The sequence below is a fragment of the Megalopta genalis genome, chromosome 2, assembly GCF_051020955.1.
Source record: "Megalopta genalis isolate 19385.01 chromosome 2, iyMegGena1_principal, whole genome shotgun sequence".
Taxonomy (NCBI): Eukaryota; Metazoa; Arthropoda; class Insecta; order Hymenoptera; family Halictidae; genus Megalopta; species Megalopta genalis.
In genome coordinates, this window is record NC_135014.1 from 32,602,565 (window position 1) to 32,617,212 (window position 14,648).

Sequence of the window (14,648 nt, forward strand, 5' to 3'; positions counted from 1 at the left end):
AGCCCGAATAAAATATCGGCGAACTCTGGTACAAAGTGGATGACAAAAGACGAATTAGCCGATCCTCCCCGGCCAGCACGTCGTATCTATCATTCAAGCTTAAATCTCTAACTGTGCCAGAGCGGCGTACAAAATGGCGAGCCGAACGGTATCAAGGCTGCGTGGGGGAGTCGCGATCCTCGTAATCCAGACGGGGGTTAACCTAATGGACGAAGAATGACTCACGGTTCACCCTGCGCTCGTCCGAGGACGCGGGACGGAGAAAGAAAAAAGAAAACGAAGAAGAAAGGAACGGTCGCGTGGGCGTATTCAAAGTTAAAGTCTCGTTAGAGCCGCGGAAGAGGCCTAAACAAAAATTCACGAGGCGAAGAGAATTGAACGACGTCGGCCGGTGACGAGAGCAATTCGCTGATTCGCCTAATTCCCGTTATAGCCAGCCTTGCCCCGGATCGCGGCGGGCTCCTTCGGACTAATTTGTATAATTGTTTTCAACAATAGCGCCACGGGAACACCGCGGCCGGGTCACGTGAGCCTCGGGACGAGGATCCGTCCGCGAAGAACACACGCGGCCGGCTAAATAGCCGCTAACCGAATTACACGATCATCCGCGTAAATGGATCCGCACTTGTCCTTCGGGCGTTGTCCGGCGAGCACGGCTTGCACCGAATTTAAATATCGCTGGACCGTTTCGTTCGCAATTTATCGAAGACCCGGGCGCCGACCTGTTCTTCCATGAGATCCACGTGTCGCCTGGATCGAACGCAGTTCGCGACCTCCTCCTGTTGCCTGGAGAAGATTGCCACTTTTTACGGTCCTCGAAGCAGTCCGAGCAATCAATTACATTCGTCAATCTGCAACTTCGTCGTAGAGAATTGTTTAAATTAATTATTCGCCACTTTCTCACGCCGAAATCGAAGCCGTTGAAGCATCGAACTTCAAGAATTTCTGCTGCTTCGATCGTAAAAGCTTTTGGAACGATTTTTACGTGGAAAGATTCTGCAAACTCTCCCAAATACAACGATACAATTTTTTACGATATTATCAACGTTCAAATGAATTTTAAAAATGTTTAAATAGAGAGAGAGCGCCGATTCTTTCGAACGTTGCTTCGAACGTTTCGAACGTCTTCCGGCCCAAGTTGAATACGTTTAAATGTTTATAACATTATCAACGAACATACCGTTCGACGCAGGAGAGTCCGTAGAACAATTCCGCGCAAGCGACGATCGCGAAGCTGAACCGATTGAAGAAGCAGAAATTCTCGAAGTTGAAACTTGTCTACGAAATCCTAAAAAGATTCGGAACATCGAAGGAGAAACAGTGCTCGCCGAAATATTTCGTCGTGTTCGTTCCCCGCCGAAAGTAGGAACTATCTTATCGCGCGAGCTGGTCTCCCGGTCTCGCTCGAATTTCGTGAGTGCCAAAACATCCACATTTGGTCGAATTTATTCGCGTTTATTAATAGAGACGGGACGGTAATTCAGCCGAAAAGCAAACAACAAAATTGGCGGAGGAGGAGGAGGAGGAGGAGTTAGCCTTGTCGTTGTTTGCAGTTTAGATTGTGCCGATCCGTTGGCTGTTCCCTAGGTTTTTCTGGCTGATCCGTAAGCGATCGGAATCGTGGGACGATCGGGAGCCATCGGTCGGCGAACGAGTCATAGAGAGCGGGAGAGAGAGAGAGAGAGAGAGAGAGAGAGAGAGAGAGAGGCGGGGGACTGCCGGAGAACGGCGTGGGACGTAGAGGGAGAAGACGGCCCTGAGGATGACGAATTCCAGAATGTTTAATATACTCGCCCTTGCTCTATCCGCATGCGTATTCTGAAATTCGACGTTTTTTTCCATATCGGCGCGATGCGCTCGCCGTGGCTTTTTCGCCGCGTCCTTCGGGGACAGAGACATAAATCTGTCTTTATGGTTTCTCGGGCACCCTTTAAAAATCCCCCCCGGTCGCGGTCCGAGGGCTGCGGAAAAAAAGTTCGATGGAAGCCATCGTTTAATTCCGCCGCTTAAATGCCTCCGCCGGGCTAATTGGCAACCAATGTACCGAGTCCCGCGGTAATTATTCATTCCGAAGGCTTCGAGTCGATTCTTCCTCGTATTTCGACCGGGAACTATACGGGCCGTGCCAAGTTCCGTAAAATAGAAACATTAACCACGTCCTTCTACCAGATTACGCTGAATTCCGATTGACGTAAAGCTACGTCATTCTCGAGATACGAGGATTTTTGTCGTCTCGGATAATTCGCGTTTACGAGCACGATGGCTTTAAAACGCATTCCTGTCATCGATTTGTTTGGAAAATCACTGGATCGTAAAATTCATCCCGACGAGATTCGAAATATTGATAGCTGGCTCTGGATTTTACGCATTTATGGCGTAAAATACCAGCTATGATATTTGATTTAATTTTATTTAATTTCATTTAATTTAATTTAATTTAATTTAATTTAATTTAATTTCATTTAATTTAATTTTATTTAATTTCATTTAATTTAATTTAATTTCATTTAATTTAATTTTATTTAATTTCATTTAATTTTATTTAATTTCATTTCATTTAATTTTATTTTAATTCTATTTTATTTTATTTTATTCAATTTTATTTTATTTCGTTCAATTTAATTTTTTAAGCTATTTTCAATTTGTCAAAATTAATTTGTTACAAGCGTCTTCGAAAATGTATGTTTCGCTTCAAACTTCGCGGTCTGTCGATAACAATCGCCTTGGAATAAGAACGAGGAACACGGTGAGGTCAAACAAATTCTATTAGCAATTTTTGTTTTGTTTTGTTTACATCGATAAGTGCGAACATTTCTAATCGTAAGAACGACCTTCAAAATTGGCTAGAAACGTTAATAACAGCCGCCACCGTAAAAATAAGAAATACATGAAACAACGCGACGAAACGTTCTTTAATTTTTCTATACACACATTTAATAATTGAATTGTTTTCAATTTATTCACAAATACGAAATACGCAAGCTTCGAAATACGTAATCAACAAATAACAACTGTCCCAAGCGGGCTTTGAATTTGTATGCATTTATGCCACGTGCACATCTTTTAAATGGCAACATGCCACGCGCGGTAATAATACCAATAATGTTCATATCGATAATACGTTGTTTTTTTTTACCAAGGCGAAACCCGCCAAGACGAACCCGCGTTCCTTTTACTTCGATTTACAGGCGACCGTGTATTTCTGAAAATTAGAACGTTTATGAATTTGATGAATTTCATGAAATGCGAGTTTCTTACCGGAAGCTGTCGCCGCGTCGCGCCGCGCAATTGATAACCGTAGCTGAAGGAAAGAACGATTAATCCAGCGAGAAAAAGAAATAGAGGGCATAATGTGAGGTGACCGAGTAGAACAGGATGCACGTGGTGCATTGTAAACTCTGCTAAGGTCACAGCGATGTGCACGTTTCAAGAGAAACAGGTAGCATTTGCATATACCATTGGAACGAGTGCGAATGCGTCGCATAAAGTTTGCCGGAAGTCGTAAACGATCGAAACGATACCGAAGTGTAAATGTTGGAACACGTTTGTCAGAAAACAAACATAATGCAGCGGTATATATACGTGCGTACACACGGCACGATACACGAGCACACGCTCGGACCGGTTCAATTTGCTATCAACGACTGATTTCTCGCGGCGAACACGCGTAACGCGGCAGGATTAATAACAGCGATCGGCCGTTCCTACACGTGCCGCGAGGCGAACGAATTGCTTTGAAAAGGACGCCGACTTTAGAACGTTGTTCAGGCACCGGCCAGGGTGAGCCAGAAGAAAGGACAACCCGTTCCTCGCCGAGACATTCAACAGGTGGCCGTATTTTCCCCCGGTACGCGAACTTCAAAATAAATATTATGCTAATTAGGTAAACCAGTTATTCTCTGTCTCACCGTTTCCATTATTTCTCTTCGAAGAAAACAACCGGCTCGCTTGAAAAAGCTCGGTCATGAATATTGCACCGGCTAAACGCGCCGCCGTCGCCATTTTGGATTCTTAAAGAGAACATTATCGAATTTAGCCGACGACGTTCCTTCTGACGATATCTTTTCGCTGGTTTTTCGTTCATTCTTTGTTCGTTCGTATTTCTTATTTCTTATTCCAGATCGCGATATTAATGTGTTAAAAATATTGAAATTGTTAAGAATATTATTTTAGAGCAGCTGTAAGATACGAATTTTATTTCGGTCGCAACGAGTCTAATTTTCATTTGTACAATGTTCAAGGATTATTGATGATGATATTGTTATTGGTAATGATATTAATTACGCCACTGATTGCATTAATATTTAGGGAAATAAAATTAATGCATCGCGTGCAATCGTAGACAAAAGAGCGTTTCTCCGAGGAATTTCGCAAGGCAGAAAATAAAATGCAATTCTATCGTATAAAATAACGCGCGAAAAATAAGATGAAAGTCTATTGTGTAAAACAGCAAGCGAGAAATAAAATTCGATCGTATATAAAATGACAAACGAAAAATAAAATAAAATTCTACCGAATAAAACAGCAAGTTAAGAATAAAATAAAATTCTATTGTACGAAACGGCAAGCAAAGAATAAAATAAAATTCTATTCCATAGAGCAGCAAGCGAAAAATAACAGAAAATTCTATCATCGCAGAAACCAGCCAGCGAGAAATAAAATAAAAATCGCTATATAAAATCACAAACAAAAAATAAAATTCCATTCTATGCGCGAGAAAAATTCTGTCCCTTTAAAAAGAAACTTCGCGAACTTTTTTACAAGTGCATGATCCACTTACGATCGTTCGAGTATCATCATTGCCCGACCTTTTCGAATGATTTTCTGCATCGAATAGGAAAGTTGTTCGCAGATAGCGGCCGGGTCCGCTCGAAGATCGATTCTCTCGCGGCGAAAGTGGTAAAGATTTCTTTGTCCTCGTCCTGCGAAGCGATAACGCTTATCGCGACTTCCCGTCGAGCGTCGATCGAGTCGATCGCGTCTCGTTTTCGCGGTCGATTGATTCGTCAGGCTGGAATTCCGACGAGCAGAAAGGGAGGCAGATAGACGACGACGCCGCGCGGCTGCCGCTGACTCACGCGATTATCCGTGCCAGGAGTTGAATCTCAATTAAGGAGCCGTCTTGTCGCCGGTCAAAAGCCCCCCGGTAGTGCGCCGCACTCTTTACTTTCTTTATTCTTAACCCTCGTCGCGACGCCGATACCTTCTACAATACGAACGAGATCGTTTCAGCCGTCGCTGCCGGCGAAAATCGTCGTCGTTGATCGCCGTCCGACGTCCCGCATCGCTCGACGCAACGATTAATTGTAACTATATATATAATTGTAAGTATTTACAATCATAAATAATTGTAAGCATTTATAAGAATCATAGTAATAACGCCACCGTAACGCAAAGTACTTTTCGCGCGTTACGAGATTTGCTATTAATTTTTCTAATCACCAGCTTCGCATTGCCGACGAAAAGTTTGGGCGGACATTTTTCTGAGTACAGCGGTTCATGGTTATGTCAAGGTTATATTTATTATAATTATTATATTTATTATAAAGTAGTAACACTATCTTAACGCACAGTACTTTCCGCGCGTTGAGAAAAGATTCGCTATTAATTTTTCTAATCACCAGCTTCGCGTTGCCGACGAAAAGTTTGGGCGGACATTTTTCTGAGTACAACGGTTCACGGTTATGTCAAGGTTATATTTATTATAATTATTATATTTATTATAAAGTAGTAACACTATCTTAACGCACAGTACTTTCCGCGCGTTGAGAAAAGATTCGCTATTAATTTTTCTAATCACCAGCTGCGCGTAGCCGACGAAAAGTTGGGGCGGACATTTCTGAGTAACAGCGGTTCATTAAAAATAAAAGTATGATGTATAGGAACGTTCTAGAGAAAATGGTACTTCGAGGTGCCTTCGAGTTAAATAATTAATAATTAATTTAGCTAATAGCTCCAGCTGTCGTCAGAGCACCGTCGAGACGAGATATGTGTAAATATTTTATACAATCATATAATCATGAGTCTTTGTAACTTTTTAATTGTATACAATATTTGAGTCCCACAGTGATATTATTTAGAATTATTATAATATATATATATATATATATATATATATATATATATATATATTATATATTATAATAATTAATAATTATATATTAATTAATTATAATTATATATATATATATATATATATATTATTATCCTCGAGCAATTTACGAATTTTTCAGTCAACAGAAAATTGCAATGAAATTTTGTAAACGTCCAATCCGTCACGCTCTAGTATAAAAATCCGCAGCCTGACACAAACGATTAACCTTTTACAATCAGACGTCTCCTTCTTAATTGACATAAAATGTCCGCTAGTTATTATAGCACTTTTCGTATTAGAAATTCGTGATTCAATCTCGCACCATTTAGATGAACACGCCGGAGTTGACAGCGGGCAGTCCGAGGAAGTACTTAGAATTCGAAGAATTGAGAAAGAACATGAGAATCCGTGACAGTTGGGCCAGGTAGGTCTCAAAAGGCTCGGCTGAGGGCCGTCCAAGAGAGCTAGAATAGGACGATGATGGTATGGGACCATTCGAGCATTCGACTTTTCAGAATCCGTTCGGTAACGTCGAGGTCCATTCGGCTGCGCGTAATCCTGCGTTCGGTTAGACAGGTCAAGGTTGCCTCCGATTCTTCATCGTCGTGCCCGTCCACATAGGTGGGTCAAGGTTCGGCCGTTGTTCCATAATCGGTCTTTTTAAAGAGCCACGCTATCGCCCTTTACACGGCCACCGGCGATCGAGCGTAGAAGGTTATATTTGCCAACGCTGCTGTTAAGTAATCGCGACGACCCTCCTCGAAAAAAAAGGTATCTCATTAAACTAACGACATTCCACGGGGCGGCTAATAATCCTGCGATGGGCCACGACAAGGTCTCGTCCACCCATAACTTCACCCACACCGATCAAGTTCACCGACACGGTCTCTACGCGGGCCTAAAAATAGAGCAGACATTGACGGACGTGAATCGAGGCTGGCTCACGTGGTAATTCGTCCGGGGCTTTTAATCGACTTCGGCATTCGGTGTGAAAAGAACTCTTGCGGACTCGTTTGCTAAACGAACTATTAAGAGGATACGTATGATTCTATTAGGTCTGCCGGAAAGTTCTGTCCGATAATGTCATTGCAAATTTCGATAGGTACGCACATGTTCATTTGAGACATATGTTTTTGAAAAATGTTGCTCACAAATTGCCATCACGCTGGCAAGAGGTCATGAGTAACGACGGAAATTATATTGTACAATAAATATTACTAAATTTATGAAAAATCTATTATTTCCTTTCGTTTCTTAAACGGACAGAACTTCCCGGTAGACCTAATATTTTGTCGAGAACAAGTGTCGCCGCGTTGATAATGTGATCGGTGCGTCAGTATTTTATTTCTCATGACGTGTACAGCTCGTTTTATCTGAACAATTGCCCAAGGTTGCCGAGGATCTAGAATCTAGAACAAGAAACCTTTCTGCAGGCCCGATGCTTCATTTTTCAAAAGTTAGACAAGCTCACCTTGTCGCAGAATATTTTCTATTTTCGTCGCGGCAATCGGCTGCGGACATCGTGAGATAATATAATTGTTATTTCAGTGCTGTCTGAAACGAATCTCAAGCAATTCTTACTGAATTATTGAATGTCAAATATTTGTCTACGATGGATAACGAGCAGCAGGACTCAACAGTAAGATTTATTATTTAAGATTAGCAACAGAAGAAGTGCAGGGTGTCCTAAAAATGTCTCGCGATCCGAGAATGGGAGGTTCTCGAGGTAATTTGAAGTAAGTTTGTCCTTGGCGAAAATGCAACCCACGGCTTTGTTTACGAGTTATCAACGAAAAAGAGTGACCAATGAGAGATGAGATATGCTGACGCAAGGCGGCCGAGCCAGTGAGCGGAACTGGGCTTCGTGCGCTCATTGTCTCGGCCGCCAAGCGCTGGGCGAGCTCGCCTCTCATTGGTCAGTGTTTTTCGTTAATAATTCGTAAACGAAGCCACGGGTTGCATTTTCGCTAAGGAAAAAGTTACTTCAAATGATCCCAGAAGCCTCTCATTTAAGGTTTGCGAGACATTTTTCGGACACCCTGTATATACGTACGATTTCCGTACGAGCATGCATTATCGGAGGTCATATTTCAGCGGAGGAAAACTACATTGTGTCACGTTCCCATAACACCAGTAAATGAGATAATATTCGCATTTGAATACACATAGCAATGTGTCTCCGAGCGTAAGCGAAGAGCGCGGACAAAACGATGGTGTCACCGGAACCGAAGGGAAGCGGGAATAGAAATCCTGCAGCCAATACAAATTTAATGACAAGATCGCGGATTTTATGCGCCTTTTATGTTGAGAACACCGTCGCGCTATTGTTGACATATTGGAATCGTTAATAGAAAAAATTGAGTTTTATTTAATTTCCGTCTCCTGCGGTTGACTTTGCGAGTTTTTATTTCGCATAGAGATCCACGGTCCGCTAATAACTTCCCAGAAGATTATTTTGGTACACGTGCCGCCCGATCGCCCGTACGTTTCGTCAACATCCGAACGAACGACTCTGTGTCTTCCACGTTCGGTCCTCGTTATGTAAAAATTCATGCGCCGCTGATAGGAGGCCGACGTTCCCCGAAGACGATTCGTCTCGTGGGTGTGGACAGAGGCGACGCCGCGATGACAAGTTTACGGGGACCATTACGTAACGTAACCCGCCTTCCCGTGGCCGTCCCCGCTAACTTTTTATATTCGATTTGCGGTGCAGATGTTGCAGCCGCGACATGACGGTCGCATGTTCGGGACCTTGTCCCGAACAGACTTTTCGACTGGCTCGTGGACCGCCTGGCTCCCGCGTATAGTAGTTCGGCCTCAGTTTAATAGGATTAGTTTCGGAGCACACCTGATGAATGAAAGTCATCAAACTATTGGTTCCTTAATAATTACGTTCGACGCTCGGCGGCGAGGCGCGTGCTACCTGATATTCAATCAAGTGGTGTCCGAATCTAAACAAGTTTCGTGAACGATCGCGGCGGGCCTCGAACCGGTTTAATTAATTGGATTTTATTCAATGCATCTTTACGAGGCTTGGCCCAGTGTACATTGTACAGTGAAAGTGTATATTCTACATTGATAATGAACGTTGTACGTATATTCGAAATGGACATTATATGTTGGAAGTGTGCATTGTGCATTTAGACTGTACATTATATATTGAAACTGCACATTGTACAGGGAATGTGTAAATTGTACAGTGAATGTGTATATTGTACACTAAAACTGTACATTGTACAGTACAAGTGTATATTGCACATTGAAAATGTACATTGTACATTGAGAATGTACATTGTACATTGATAGTGTACATTGAGAATGTACATTTCACATTGATAGTGTACATTGTACAGTGGAAGTGTATATATTGTACATTGTACAGTGGAAGCGTACATTGTACATTGTACAGTGGACGTGTATATTGTACATTGTACATTGTACAGTGGAAGTGTATATTGTACATTGTACAGTGGAAGTGTATATTGTACATTGAAACTGTATATCGTACATGGAAATTATTTATTGTTCATTGAAAATGTATATTGTACATTGAGAATGTACAATGCACATTGATAGTGTATATTGCACATTGGGAATGTACAATGCACATTGGTAGTGTATATTGTACATTGAGAATGTACAATGCACATTGATAGTGTATATTGTACATTGAGAATGTACAATGCACATTAATAGTGTGTATTGTACATTGAGAATGTACAATGCACATTGATAGTGTATATTGTACATTGAAACTATACATTGTACATTTTACAGTGGAAGTGTACATTGTACATTGAAACTATGCATTGTTCATTGTACAATGATAGTGTAAATAGTATATTCAAAGTGTGTACTGTATATTGAAAGTGTGTATTGTACATTGAAAGTGTGTATTGTACATTGAAAGTGTATATTGTTCACTGAAACCGTACATTGTACATTGAAAGTGAACATCATTCATTGATAGTGTGCATCGCACATTGAAATTGTACGTTGTACATTGAAACTCTACATTGTACATTAAAATTGTACATTGTACAGTGAAAGTCAGTATTGTACATTGAAAGTCAGTATTAAATATTGAAATTGTATATGTAACGATGAATCGAATAACGATTACGATTTCAACGATTAGTTTTCGCAATCAATTACGAAAGTGATGACAGTGTCGAACTGTGGACGACACGGTGCCCCTTGGGAGAGGACAAACCGAAGGCTAGCAGGACCGACCGGGTCGCTGTCGTCTCGAGAAAAAAACGACTGGACCATCGAGCGTCCTGTCATCGTCACGTCAAGGTGACCATCCGGTCGTAATCTGGGCACGGTTGGGCCGCGGCGTGTCAAGGTCACCAGGCAGATAGAGGATCCGGAGCGTCATCGGCCAGTGGGCAACGGGTTCCAGTATATCTAGAGGAGAGACTCCGGTCCGCTCGGAGTCTCGTCCGCCTATTTTTAGACGTCATTGACATTTGCACGTTGAAACGTAGCGGCTGACGGGTCGCGTGTGCACGCACCCGTGCCCTAGCCACTCACGCACCAACAAACCACCAAACCGCGACTTTTCCGCCGCGCCGCGCAGTGGAGTCAAATCGAGAGGTTGCGCCAAAATCAAAGAACTTTTGATAAAAATGAGATATAAAGCGATGCGGGTCTTTTTGCGTTAAAGCTGAAATGTTGCAGAATAAGAGAAAAAACATCATTGTTGTATTTTTTCGTTTTTATTTGCAACTTGTTTCTTGGGTCTTTTAACAAGATCTGCATTTTGCAGCACTTAAAAAATTGAAGTTTTGATCAGGTTGTAAATAGACTGCAGAATTTTATGTATTTATGACGATTTATTTAAGATGAATAAATAAGTCGAATACGAAACTAAAAATACCTTAGAAGAATTTAATACTGTTACATTATTTTCAATCTATCGCAATCGTTAAAAGAGAAAAGATATTTTCATCTAATTTATATTTCGTGCAATAAACATGGACAATTTTTATTTTGCATCCGCAGTCTAGTTGTAAAGAAGACAGGTAAAATTTTATTTTACGATATCTGTAATTTAACAATGTTGTTTTTAAACAACAAGGTTAAATTATCGCGTGGGCAGAGTAACCAGGAAAAGAGAGCGGAGCAATCGACGCGCTTACCCTACGGAATTTGCCGCGCTTCCCCTACATAAATATTTGACCAAAGTCCGAACATAGTTTCGAATCGATACGAATCGGCGAGTTTTTCGATTTTTGTCCCCGGTTCGGTGCACCGTGCGCCGCGTCGCGCCGCGATTCCACGCCCACGCGTGCCCTTCAGCCGTTCACGGTCCTCCTACGGTCGAACAGGCAATAATAATAAGACGGGGAGGATAAACACGGTGCTCATTGTTCGCCGGCCGGGTGCACGAAGGTGATTTTCGCCCGGGTATTTTTAGTGGCGTCGCTGGGAAGAGGGCCGGGATCAAGCCGGAGGAGAAAGAACGATCCCGAGCCGACGCGACGCGACGCGACGGCGGACGTCCTGCACACGCCGACGCGAGTAAACGTCGTTCGCAGAGTCCAACAGTGTCCTGGACTGGCCTAACTTGGAAAGGCTCGAGCGTCCTGCGACCGCCATTTTTGGTCGCGAGCTTTTCCTACGGGCCTCGGGATCGATTCGGATGAAAATTCGCTGCAGTTGCGATGCCCGAAGTCACTCATCCCTGTCGCTGGTGATTGAGTCGAATGGTAGCTGTTGCGACTCTTAAAGAGAATAGCCTTTTTCAGAAACAGTATCTTTAAAAATCTGTGGAATCTATGAGGAAAAACGTCGCATGTTACAATTTCAAAAAGTTTAAATTACAGCATTGACACTAGAACTAGACTTATAATAACAAGACTTACAAGACTACCCCTAACATGACTAATGTACATTATTTTATAAAATTGGATTTGAAATTGAAAATTCTGTAAATTTTATGAAATTGGATTTATTTAACCTTCGCACGATTTCTGTGGTAATATATGCTTGAATAAAGAAGTTACTTTTTTTTTTATCCAACAATTTCTAATGGAAACATTTTTATCATATCAGTAATTGTGAAATAAAGAACCAGGGACTAGGCATTTTTACTGGTTCGATAGTTTTAGTGTTAATTGAACTGTAGCATATAGGATCTACGTATTTATTAGAAAAGAACATCGCGATAACAAATTCTATGCAAAAAATTATGCAATCTGAAGCACTAATACGAAGCATTAATAATATCCTTAAACAATGTACCGTAAGAACATAGCCACTAGCAGCAAGTAATGTCGAGCCCTGTATTAAATAATAATCCTGTATTTACTAAATAAACCATCTAGATTGAAGCATAAATAAATAAAAGATACGACGATCCATCATCGAAAGAGAATTAAATAGAAGATCCGCGTGAAGGTCGATTTAGCGCATTTAGCGATCAGTTCAGATGTCTCCTATCTTGCGAATTTATTACTATTTTTATTACGTTAATTTTACGTAAACCGAAATGCAAAATCTAAAATTGTAGCACGATCTTATGAAATTGCTTTAGAACTATGCCAATGGAAATGTCTACGATAAACGCTGTATCTCGAATATGTTCCTGGAAGAAGAGAATAAATATAGATTGAAGAACAGAAGTTAATTCCGCGTGGTCGTGATTAAGTTTCCCTCTGAATAAATGAGTTACGAGCAGAGTAACCGTAAAGTGGATTTGAAAACGCCCACAAACATTGAACAAATACGTTGCCAAAGTGAAAAGGTCAGACTACGATTGTGGGGGGGCGTGAAATTCGCTTTGGGACAGAAACGGGAATTGTGCGTAAGACGACGTTCCACAACCCCAATAGGCAAGAAACATCCTATACAAGGTGTCCCACAATTATGTTAACATCTGGCAAGGAATGATTGCTTAGGTTATTTGAAGTAACTTTTTCCTTTGCGAAAATGCAATCCGGGGCTTTGTTTACTAGTTATTAACGAAAAACATTGACCAATGAGAGGCGAGTTCGCCTAGCGCTAGGCGGCCGGGCCAATCAGGGCTTCGACCGCTCGTTGGCTCAGCCGCCGCGCGCCAGCTGATCTCGCCTCTCATTGGTCACCGTTTCTCGTTAATAACTCGTAAACGAAGCCGCGGATTGCATTTTCGCTAAGGAAAAAGTTACTTCAAATGACCTCAGGAATCACCCTTTTCCGTGTGTTAACATAACTATGGGACACCCTGTATAGCCGGCGCTACGCGAGTCGTCGCGCATTTCCAAAACATTTCCAACTATCTCAGCGAACGTCCAAAGTCAATCGCCCCATTACCAGCATCCTCCGCTTTGTTTCTCTGAAGATTGCTCGGCCCATTCCACGAACGGCGAGCGAAAGAATCGAAGGCAGCGAGGAAAGCAGACAACAACGACCAGGCGGGATATACAAGGTGTCCAAGGAATCTGGACGCGGCTGGAAACAGGGTGGTTCTTCCTGCGAAGGAATCTCGAAATTGGACAGCACAATGTTCAAAAATCTTAACGGCGTGGAACAACTGCTGCGAAAGTAAATCTGGCTTTTGATGCAGTGACATAACGAGGAAACTGTGCCCTGCTGAAGTCATGCATTGACGAAAGTGTTTTTTGATGGAACTGTATTCTAACGAAAGTATCAAAACAACAATAATCACAACTACTTCAATAACTCCCAAAATTAATGAAAATTATGCGATTTATTATGCGAAAACTCTGCTGAACTTGACGATACTATACCTTAGTAAAACTATTTTTTGATGGGACTGTATTTTGACGAAATCTATCCCTCAAGACAAAAACAATCTCGCAAGAAAGCTAGTTCCAACAACCCGCGAAATAAATGAAAATTATGCGATGAAGATATTGTAATAAATGTTTCTAACTACCCTCCGCTGATCTTGATGTGTTCTCTCAGGAAAACTATCCCTTAATGAAACTATTTCTTGATGAAACTGTATTCTGATGAAATCTATCTCTCTCATAAGAAAGTTACTTCAACAGCCCCCGAAATTGATGAAAATTATGCAGTCAAGATATTGGAATAAAAATCCTTAACTACCCCTTGCTGAACTTGATGTGTTCCTTTGACGAAACTATCCCTTAATGAAACAATTTCTTGATGGATCTGTATTCTGACGAAATCCATCCCTCAAGACAGACACAATCTCACAAGAAAGCTAGCTCCAACAACCCCTAAAATACATGAAAATTATGCGATGAAGATATTGAAATAAAAGTTTCTAACTACCCTCTGCTGATCTTAACGCATTTTCTTAGGAAAACTATCCCTTAATGAAGCTATTTCTTGATGGAACTGTATTCTGATAAAACTACCCTTCACGACGTAATAAACCCCATAAGAAATCTATCCTCTGCGGAGCCTGTCGCGTTCCCTGTTCCAGTAACCCGGAAAATGAATAAAAATTAAGCAAAATTAATCAGAACATTGACTTAGAAAACCCCTCCCTACCTACCAAAAAATTCAAATGAAAATTAACACTATGCCGTCCGCAGATCTCAGATATGATTCTATTGTTTGACGCTGGCACAATAGC

General features: G+C 41.5%; 2 long non-coding RNA genes across 2 annotated transcripts; one reads left to right on the plus strand and one right to left on the minus strand.

Moving 5' to 3' along the window:
- Positions 1 to 2,746: 2,746 nt before the first annotated feature.
- Positions 2,747 to 5,200, minus strand: LOC143263844 (uncharacterized). The gene is made up of 2 exons (XR_013037169.1): positions 3,259 to 5,200; positions 2,747 to 3,202 (listed from the first exon to the last, which is right to left on the minus strand). It is a non-coding gene; the product is annotated as an uncharacterized LOC143263844 (long non-coding RNA).
- Positions 5,201 to 8,213: 3,013 nt separating this feature from the next.
- Positions 8,214 to 12,728, plus strand: LOC143258860 (uncharacterized). Its single transcript, XR_013032763.1, has 2 exons — positions 8,214 to 9,184; positions 10,233 to 12,728. It is a non-coding gene; the product is annotated as an uncharacterized LOC143258860 (long non-coding RNA).
- The last annotated feature ends 1,920 nt before the right edge of the window (positions 12,729 to 14,648 follow it).